Source organism: Rhincodon typus, chromosome 41 (assembly GCF_021869965.1).
Source record: "Rhincodon typus isolate 14 chromosome 41, sRhiTyp1.1, whole genome shotgun sequence".
Taxonomy (NCBI): domain Eukaryota; kingdom Metazoa; phylum Chordata; class Chondrichthyes; order Orectolobiformes; family Rhincodontidae; genus Rhincodon; species Rhincodon typus.
The window spans coordinates 11,169,412-11,179,324 of NC_063372.1; the positions used below are offsets into that span (position 1 = coordinate 11,169,412).

At 42.9% G+C, this 9,913-nt stretch overlaps 1 protein-coding gene across 2 annotated transcripts in view; it reads right to left on the reverse strand.

Annotated features, from left to right (window-relative positions):
* LOC125487404 (carboxy-terminal domain RNA polymerase II polypeptide A small phosphatase 2-like) overlaps positions 1 to 9,913 on the reverse strand; it is a 38,550-nt gene that overhangs the window by 22,780 nt on the left and 5,857 nt on the right. The window lies entirely within an intron of this gene.

Below are 9,913 nucleotides of genomic sequence, written 5' to 3' on the forward strand. Positions count from 1 at the left end.
CATATAGTTGATATAGCAGTGGTCTCAACTCAAGTTTCCTGTTTGGCATGAGCGCACACTCGACTCCCTTGTTCATCAAATCTATCTAGTTCAGCCATGAATAACATGGAGTCAATGACCTCATGGTATTGCTGGATGTCTAATTCAGGGAATCCATTACACAGGTAATGTTCAGGGGACTGGAGTTTGAATCCCAGCACAGCAGATGGTGGAATTTAAATTCATCTGGAATTTAGAGAATGTCAGGCTATTGTGTGACTAGTCAGAGACAGCTCTCCCAATTTTTGGTACTAGCCCCTAGTTAATGAGGACTTTGCAGGGTCAACAGAGTTGTTTACCACTGTTGGTTGACGCCAGGTGATCCGTCCGGTTTCATTCCTTTTATTTGCTTTTCTAGTGGTTGATGCAACTGGTGTTCCAGAGGGCATTTGAGAATCAACCACATTGCTGTGGGTATGGAGTCACATGGAAGCCAGACTGGGGAGGGATGGTAGTTTCCTTCCCTAAGAGGCATTAGGTGAATTTAAATTCATCTGAAAATAATCTGGAATTAGAAGTCTAATGATCAGCATGAAACCATGGTTGATCATCATAAAATCCCATCTAGTACCCTAATGCCTCTTAGGGAAAGAAACTACCATCCTTCCCCAGTCTGGCTTTCATGTGACTCCATACCCACAGCAATGTGGGTGATTCTCAAATGCCCTCTGGAACACCAGTTGCATCAACCACTAGAAAAGCAAACAAAAGGAATGAAACCGGACGGATCACCTGGCGTCAACCAACAGTGGTAAACAACTCTGTTGACCCTGCAAAGTCCTCATTAACTAGGGGCTAGTACCAAAAATTGAGAGAGCTGTCTCTGACTAGTCACACAATAGCCTGACATTGTCTGTAGGGTACAATTCTGTGATTATGATGATGTTTCAGACAACACTAGCCTTAGGTATGTCCTGTCCCATCAGAAGTACAGACCCAACAGAGATGGTGGCACAGTGGTATAGAAAATGGGAGGAATTTACCCTCGGAGTCCTCGACAATGACTCCAGACTCCACGAAGTCTCATGGCAACAGGCCAACATGGACAAGGAAGCCTCCTTTGGCTGATGAATCAATACTCCATGTTGAATGCCACTTGGAGGAAGCACCAAGGGTAGCAAGGGTGCAGAATATTCTCTGGGTGAGGGACTTCAAATGTCCAATGTTCATCACCAAAAGTGGCTTGGCAACACCATTACAAAGCTGGTTGAGTCCTAAAGGACACAGCTGCTAGACTGGGACTGTGGCAGGTGGTGAGGGAACCAAGAGGGAAAAACATACTTGATCCAATCCTCACCAAATCTGCAGCAGATGCACCTGTTCATGACAATAATCAATAAGGACTTGTGCAGTGGTCATTCTTAAAGAGATGACATTCCATCTTCACATTTTGAACACTCTTAATTGTGTTGTGAGATGCTAGAGGGGATTTTGAACAGATCTGGCAATTCAAGACTGGGCATCTATGAAGCACTGTGAACCATCAGCAGCAGAATTGTACTCAAACACAATCTGCAACCTCATGGCCTGACATAACTTCTGAGTGTGGCATCTAGGAGCCCAAGCAAAACTGGAATCAATGGGTAAAAGTCAGAAGAACTTCAGATGCTGTAAATCAAAATGTTAACTCTGATTTTTCTTCATATATGCTGCTAGACCTGCTGAGCTTTTCCAGCAACTTCTTTTTTTGTTCCTGGAATCAATGGACGTTAGGAGGTAAGTCTGTATTGGTTGGAATCATACCTGGTACATAGGAAGATGGTTGTGATTGAAGGTCAGTCATCTCAGCTCCAGGACATCTCTGCAGGAGTTCCTCAGGGTACTGTCCTGCACCAACCATCTTCAGCTGCTTCATAAATGACCTTCCATCCATCATAAGGGCAGAAGTGGGAATGTTTGCTGATGATTGCACAATGTTCAGCACCATTCGTGACTCTTCAGATACTGAAGCAGCCCGTGTCCAAATGAAGCAAGACTCTGACAATAACCAGGCTTGGGCTGACAAGTGGCAAGTAACGTTCACACCAAATTCCAGGCAATGACCATCCCCAATAAGAGAGGGGGCGAGGGCGAGTGAGGCACAGAATGACGGACAGATCTAACCACCACCCTTCGATATCAAATGGGATTACCATTTCTGAATTCCCCCACTATCAACATCCTGGGGACTTCCCATTGACAGAAACTGAACCAGATTGGCAATATAAATACTGTGGCTAAAGAGCCCTTGGAGGCAAGGAATCTTGCAGTGAGTAATTCACCACCTGACTCCCCAAAGCCTGCCAATCATCTACAAAGCGCAAGTCAGGAATGTGCTGGAATGCTGCCCACTTGCCTGGATGGGTGCAGCTTCCATACCACTCTAGAAGTTTGGCATCACCCAAGATAAAGTAGCCCATTTGATTGGCGCTATATCCACAATCACTCACTCCACCATCGACATTCAGTACCAATAATGTGTACAAGATGCACTTCAGAATTCACTAAGGTTCCTTAGACAGTGCTTTCCAAACCCAGCATCACTTCCATCTAGAAGGACAACAGATACATGAGCACACAACCACCTGCAAGTTCCCCATTTAAGCCATGCACCATCCTGACTTGAAATAGGTCACTATTTCTTCATTGTCGTTTGGTCAAAATCCTGGAACTGCCTCCCTGACAGGATGTGTGCCTACAGCAAATGGACTCCAGCAGTTCGAGGCAGCAGCTCACCACCACCTTCTTAAAGGCACCTGGGGATGGGAAATAAAAGCTGGCTGAGCAAGCAATGCCCAAAACCCATGAATGAATTAAAAAATTTAAAATGATCCAGCCTCTGTTGCTTTCCATTCACTAACAACCTGCACAAAAAAAAATCACTTCATCTCTATCACAAAAGGGAGACCACCTATTTTTAAGTTATGGCCCTTACTTCCAATCTCCTCCACATGAGGAATCATCTTCCTGGGATCTATCCTATCAAGTTCCCTCAGGATCTTATTTGTTTCAATAAAATCATCTAATTTTTCTAAATTCTAAAACCAACATTTGTTTATGAAATGAGCCCATCATCCCAGGATAAAGTTGAACAAACCTTTTTTTTTAAAGCAGTGAATAGAAGTTGAGACTCCAAAACTGCACACATTATTTTAGATGTGGCCTCACCAATACATTGTACAACTGCAGTAAGACACTGGTGCTCTTATAGTCTTGTTGTCCCTCAAAATATGCCAATATTCCATTTGCCTTCCTAATCATTTATTGTACAAACTTTGGGATTCATGTGCCAGAACACCCAGATCTCTCTGTACAGCTAAATTATGCAATCTCTCTCCACTTAAATGTTTCAAACAGAGGATTTTTGGGGTATAATTGCCTTGTCACAAACAGCGTATCTACCCTTCAAGGACTTAAACAGTTCAAGAAGGCAGCTGATCATCAACTTTAAGGGACATTCAGAATGGGTAATAAATGTTGGCCTAGCCAGCCCACATCCTGTGGGCAAATTAAAAAAAAACTGGTTGATGCTGAAACCATTGAATCTTGAAGGGAAAGCTAGATAGCTATTTACAGCCAAGATAAATATCAGAATGGAGACAGAGTGTGAACAAGAGTCTCAGTATGTTGTTATGGGGAGAGAGTGGAACAGAAGGATTTTGGATGGCTCAAGCAAAGAGCAGGGACAAGCTTAGTGGGATGAACAGACTCTCTTCATGCTATGATTGTACATAAACCCATAAAGTTCCAGGCTCAAATCCCAAACTATACAGAGTTAGTAAATCCTGTTGTGACAGCAGAAGATAAGGTTGAAGTGTTTCCTCCCCTGGGAGGATAGTCTGCCGCTTAAGTGAGGTACCACTAGTGTTCACAAAGCCAGAGTCAGCACCTTGGTTTCACATCACAGAAGCTACACCACCAACAGTGCAGCACTCTCTCAGTATACCACTAAAGCATCAGCCTTGATTTTTCTGCTTAAGTCCTGGAGTAGGATTCAAAACCAGAACCAGTGACTCAGACAAGACAGCGTAGCTGACCCTAAAGAGGGGGACGGGGAGGAATCTGGTGGAGGACAGGAACAGCAAGAATGACGGAGACCCAACATAAAAAAGGAGGAGGGTGCACTTGCCTTGGAGACAACTTTACTTTCCTTTGGTGAGACTGCATGTTTGGAATCTTTTGGAAACTGGCTTACATTTTGAATGGAAAGGCAGCAGACGAGTGAACAGAAGATATTACTGCCACAAGACTTGGCGGTGAACTGGTTGTGTGAAAAGGTAAAACAAACCTGAAATCTAGCACTATTAGAACTCTTACTGATTTTTCATTATCTTTCTTTTTTAATTTTACTGTGTTGTAAATAGAGTTAGAAAGGCCGACTTGATTTGGCTGTCTATCTCCATGTCGGAACACCAACCTAACATTAATCCTACTAAATCAAAAAAGACAACCAGACTTTAAGGTCTCCCAAAAACAATATATTTGACCCTTTCCATGCTCAGCTGCTCTAACACTTCCCCACCACTGCTTGGTTACAAAACGTTTTGCAAATTTTGTGCTTATGAAAAGCTTTGTTATACTAAGAAATAATTGCATTCACATAATTATGATACCATCCCAAAATATTCCATTCTGCAAAGCCATTCAGACAGCCAATCTGCTTCACTTTATTTTTCCCCAGAGGTGCCATTCCCACGTGAAGAAAATCCAGAACAAGTGGGGATTCTTCCATAGGCACCAGAAATTTGAAACATGTCCTGAACACTTCACCCTGGCAGGTGGACAAAGATAATCAAGTTGGATGCTACTGATGCTGCTCAAATGGGCCTACTTTTGTTCCCATGTCTTGAGAGGGAAGCTCACAAAATCCTACAATACCCACATATAAAAAGAGGTGGGGGGTTGGGGGAAGAAATGGGCCAATGGGGAGGTGATGGCCGAGTGGTGTTATCGCTGGACCGTTAATCCAGAGACCCAGATAGTGTTCTGGAGACCAGGGTTCGAATCCTGCCACAGCAGATGGTGGAATCGGAATTCAATAAAATATCTGGAATTAAGAATCTAATGATGACCATGAATCCATTGTCGATTGTTGGAACAACCCATCTGGTTCACTAATGTCCTTTAGGGAAGGAAACTGCCATCCTTACCTGGTCTGGCCTACTTGTGACTCCAGACCTACAGCAATGTGATTGACTCTTAACTGCCCTCTGGGCAATTAGGGATGGGCAATAAATGCTGCCTGGCCAGTGATGCCCTCATCCCATGAATGAATAAAGGAATCAAATATTGACCTATGAGCCAAGGTGAGAACTCTGGGAAACTGTTGTCACCAATGACATTGTGGCTGATCTAATCAGTCAACTCCACTTCCACACCCCTTGAGTCCCTGTTTCAAAATGACTCTCTCAGCTGTGAATATGCTTAAATGACCCAGTTCGTACAGCCCTCTGTAGTAAAAAGAATTCCACAGATTCATTATCTCAAAGAAGTATGATTCAAGATAGTAGAAAGGCTAATCCTACAGTGGTCAAGCCCAATGTGGAGGACATCCCGAATGCAGACCAAGCAGGGTCAAAACAAGAATAAATACATGATCAGGACCTGTATTAACCACTTACATTGAAAATAGCTTCCAAAAAGGTATCTCAGAATAGAATATGTTACTATCTGACACATGGTCTATTTCTCCAAACTACCAAGTTCCGCTTCTTTAGGTTACTGATGCCACTGAACCGCTGCTCTGGGACAGTCAATTCAAGGTGCAGATGGGTGACAAGATTGGGACCTGGAAGAAATAAGGAAGAAATAAGGCAAATGAGCCACTCCAGGAGTTTTAGTCTCAATTCAGTTCATCCTTTAAAGTTTTGGCAAAGATCTGTAGCTCGGGTCATGGATAAGGTTGTTGACTTGCTCACTGAGCTGGCTTGTTTTTGTTCAGACATTTCATCACCATGCTAGGTGACATCATCAGTGGAAGCTCTGATGAAGCAATGTTATTCTACTCCACTTGGAATTTGTACTGTCTGGTCCGTTATGGTGAGTACTGTCATTTCTGATTTTGATCTGTATGGGCTTGTATATGGGATCCAATTCTATATGTTTGTTGATTGAAGTATGGGTGGAGAACCATGCCTTGTGGAATTCCTGTACGTGTCTATGTTTGGCTTGGGCTACTATTGTTACGTTGTCCCAGTTAAATTGATGGCCTTCATTGTCTGAATGTACCGATATTAAGGAGAGTTTGTCATGACGTTTTGCTGCTAGCTGATGTATTCTGATAGTGAGTTTCCTTCCTGTCTGTCTGATGTAATGTTTGTGGCAGTCGTTGCACGGTATTTTGTAAACCACGTTCGTTCTGCATGTTGTGGGAATGGTGCCTTTACGACAAACACTTAGAAGGATTAAAGATTAAATCACCTCCAGGTTCCAGTCATAGAGTCATACAGCATGGAAACAGGCCCTTCAGTCCAACTTGTTTATGCCAACCAGACATCCCCAGTCTTACCTAGTCCCATTTGTCAGCATTTGGCCCATATCCCTCTAAAGCCTTCCTATTAATTTACCCATCCAGATGTTTTTAAATGTCCTAATTGTACCCAGCTACACCACTTCCTCTGGCAGCTTGTTCCATCCTCTGCATGAAAAAGTTACCCCTCAGGTCCTTTTTAAATCTTGCCTCTCTCACCTAAACCTATGCCCTCTAGTTTAGACTCCCCTACCCTAGGAAAGGGACCTTGGCTATTCACCCTATCCATGCCCCTCATGATTTGATAAGCCTCTTTATAGTCACCCCTCAGCTTCCAAAGCCTGAGGGAAAATAGCCACAGCCTATACAGCTTCTCCCAGAGCTGAAACCCAACAGTCCCAGCAACATCCTTGTAAATCATTTCTGCACCCTCTCAAGTTTAATAACATCCTTTCTGTAGAAGGGAAGGACTTGGAAGCTCGGGGACTTGGGAAGTAAATAGCGATGTCTTGAAAAGGGTTACAGAAGAGGTGGTGCTGGAGGTCTTAAAATGCATAAGGGTAGATAAATCCCTGGGACTTGATCAAGTGTTTACCAGAATTCTGTGCAAAGCTAGGGAAGAGATTGTTGGGCCCCTTGCTGAGATAATTGTATCATCGACAGCCACGGGTGAGATGCCAGAAGACTGGAAGTTGGCTAGCATAATGCCATTATTTAAGAAAGGTGGTAAGGAAAAGCTAGAGAACTATAGACCGGTGAGCTTTACATCAGTGGTTGCTAAGTTGTTGGAGGGGATTGCGAGGGACAGGATTTACATGCATTTGGAAAGAGAAAGACTGATTAGGGATTTGGCTTTGTGTGTGGGATATCATGTCTCACTGACTTAAGAGAGAATTTGAATACAAAACTAGCTTGAAAGTAGGAGATGGTGTGGTGGTGGGGGTTACTTTACAGACTGGAGACCTGTGACCAGCAGTGTGCAACAAAGCTCGGTGCTGGGTCCACTGATTTTCATCATTTTATATAAATGACTTAGCTGTTAATATAGAAGGCATGGTTAGTAAGTTTGCAGATGACACCAAAATTGGTGGCATAGTGGACAGTGAAAAAGGTTATCTCAGAGTACAACAGGACCTTCATCAGATGGGCTGATGGCCAAGGAGTGGCAGATGGAGTTAAATTTAGATGAATGTGAGGTGTTGCATTTTGGTAAGTCAAACCAGAGCAGGACTTATACACTTAATGGTAGGAACCTGGGGAGTGTTGCCCAACAGGGACCTGGGATACAGGTGCAAAGTTCCTTGAAAGTGGAGTCACAGTTAGACAGGGTGTGAAGGCAGTGTTTTGCATGCTTGCCTTCATTGGTCAGTGCATGGAGTATAGGAATTGGGACGTCACATTGCGGCTGTACAGGATATTGGTGAGGCCACGTTTAGAATATTGCATACAGAATCCTAAATAAAATTGCCACCTCCCCAGATCAGAAGGGTGATTGAAACAAGTATACTGGAGAAGACTATGCTAACCCAAGTCTGCCCTACTCACCAATAGTATTCCTTCCCTCACACCATTCTATACGGTTAAACCCACTGCACCAAGGAGTAATAGATGAGAACCTATGGCAGAAAGTTTAGCTGGAGAAAATATCCACCAGAAACCACTCTCTCATTGGAGACCAGACAACATAGCCACCTGCTTCGATTTTCCACAACATCAGTGGGCCCTTTAAAACTGATTCCAGAGTGGCCAAAGCCTTTTGTGTAGCCACCCTTCATTGGGATTGCCAAGATTATCCATGCTGCAGTTATGGTACAGACCAAAAATGGGAGTCATTGTTGATGAGTGTCCAATGACTAAATTTAAAAGGCACTTCTAAAGAACATCATCTAGCTACTGATGAGGCTATTGCTCAGCTCTGTATCTATATTTATTTAGCATGTGCATGGTCAGTCTCTTTAACTCTAGGGAGTATGCACATGTTACAATAAATCTTCGCAATGTTTCTTTTTTCCATCCTATATTTGATTAGATATTACTCAGTTCTATAGCAGCTGTGAGCGGTCTCTCTGGCATCTAACCCAGTGCCCATTTTTCACCCATGAATTGAGACATTATAAATCAAAATGGTCAACTGGTGAGTATGTTTCTTCAGCTGTTTTATTTCACATGATCAATAAAAACAAAGAGCAGCTTTACTCTAATTCAGAGTTGTACCTGTCCTGGGAGCATTTGACAAGGATATCATAGAGGGACCTTTACCATCTAACCTGTGCAATACTGGATGAGCAGAAGTTTCCTCCAATTAAATGTTGGCAAGATTGAAGTCACCATTTCATTTCCCTCTCCAAACTCTATTCACTTGCTACCAACTCCATCCCTCTCCTTGGCAACAGCCAGCAATTAAACCACCATTTGCAACCTTGATGTTACATTTGATGCTAAGAAGAGCTTCTAATCTCATATCTGCACCATCACTTACAGAGGTAGAAAGAGGCATCCTTACTTTGCCTGACTTTATGTCTTAGCTCATCAGCTGCTGAAAGCCTGTCCATGCCTTGGCTACCTCTGGAATGGACTATCTAAAGCATATCTGGCTGATCTCCTACAATTCTACCCTCCATAAACTCAATATCGACCAAATCTCTGCTGCTTGTATCTTAACTTGCACAAAGTCTCATTCCCCTATCATCCCATGCTCTCTGACTTACACTGGCTCAGTCAAACAAGGTCCCTTGATTTTTAAAAAATCATATCCTGGTTTTGAAACTCGTCTATGGCCTTGCGCCACTATCTCCAATCTCCTCAATTCCACAACCCTCATATCTGCACTGACTAACCTAGCCTCATGTACATCTCCAATTACAAATGCTCCACCATTGGTAGCCATGCCTTCAGTTGCCTATGACCAAAGTGCTGAAATTCCCTTCTTCCAATTATTTAAGACATCTTAGAACCTAGTTCTTTGGCCAAGCTATTGGTTGTCTGACCTAATATCTCCTATGTAGCTTGGTGTCATACTTTGTTTAATATGCTCCTGTGAAGCACCTTGAAATGTTTTATTACAGTAAAAGGCGCAACGTAATACAAGTCCTTGCTGTGCTTGCCCTGGGAGCATTTGTTGAGACACTGGTGTCAATGGCAAAGAGATATATTTTGCAGTATATACACCATGCCTTGAAAAAAATAAACTGAAATTGAGAGATAAAGAAAAGAAAATCATGAGAATCTAGGTACTCCAAAGGTTTTGTAACTTGATTATTCCTGGTATCAAGTTCCAATGCTTTGAAGAACATGTGAGCCAGAGTACTCAATCATGGAGACCATCACAACTATGCTACATCCAAACCCCACCCACCAACACTTTAAAAATTATATCAAGAAGTGCTCTTACACACAAATGAATGCTTTCTCCACCCTCACCAAATC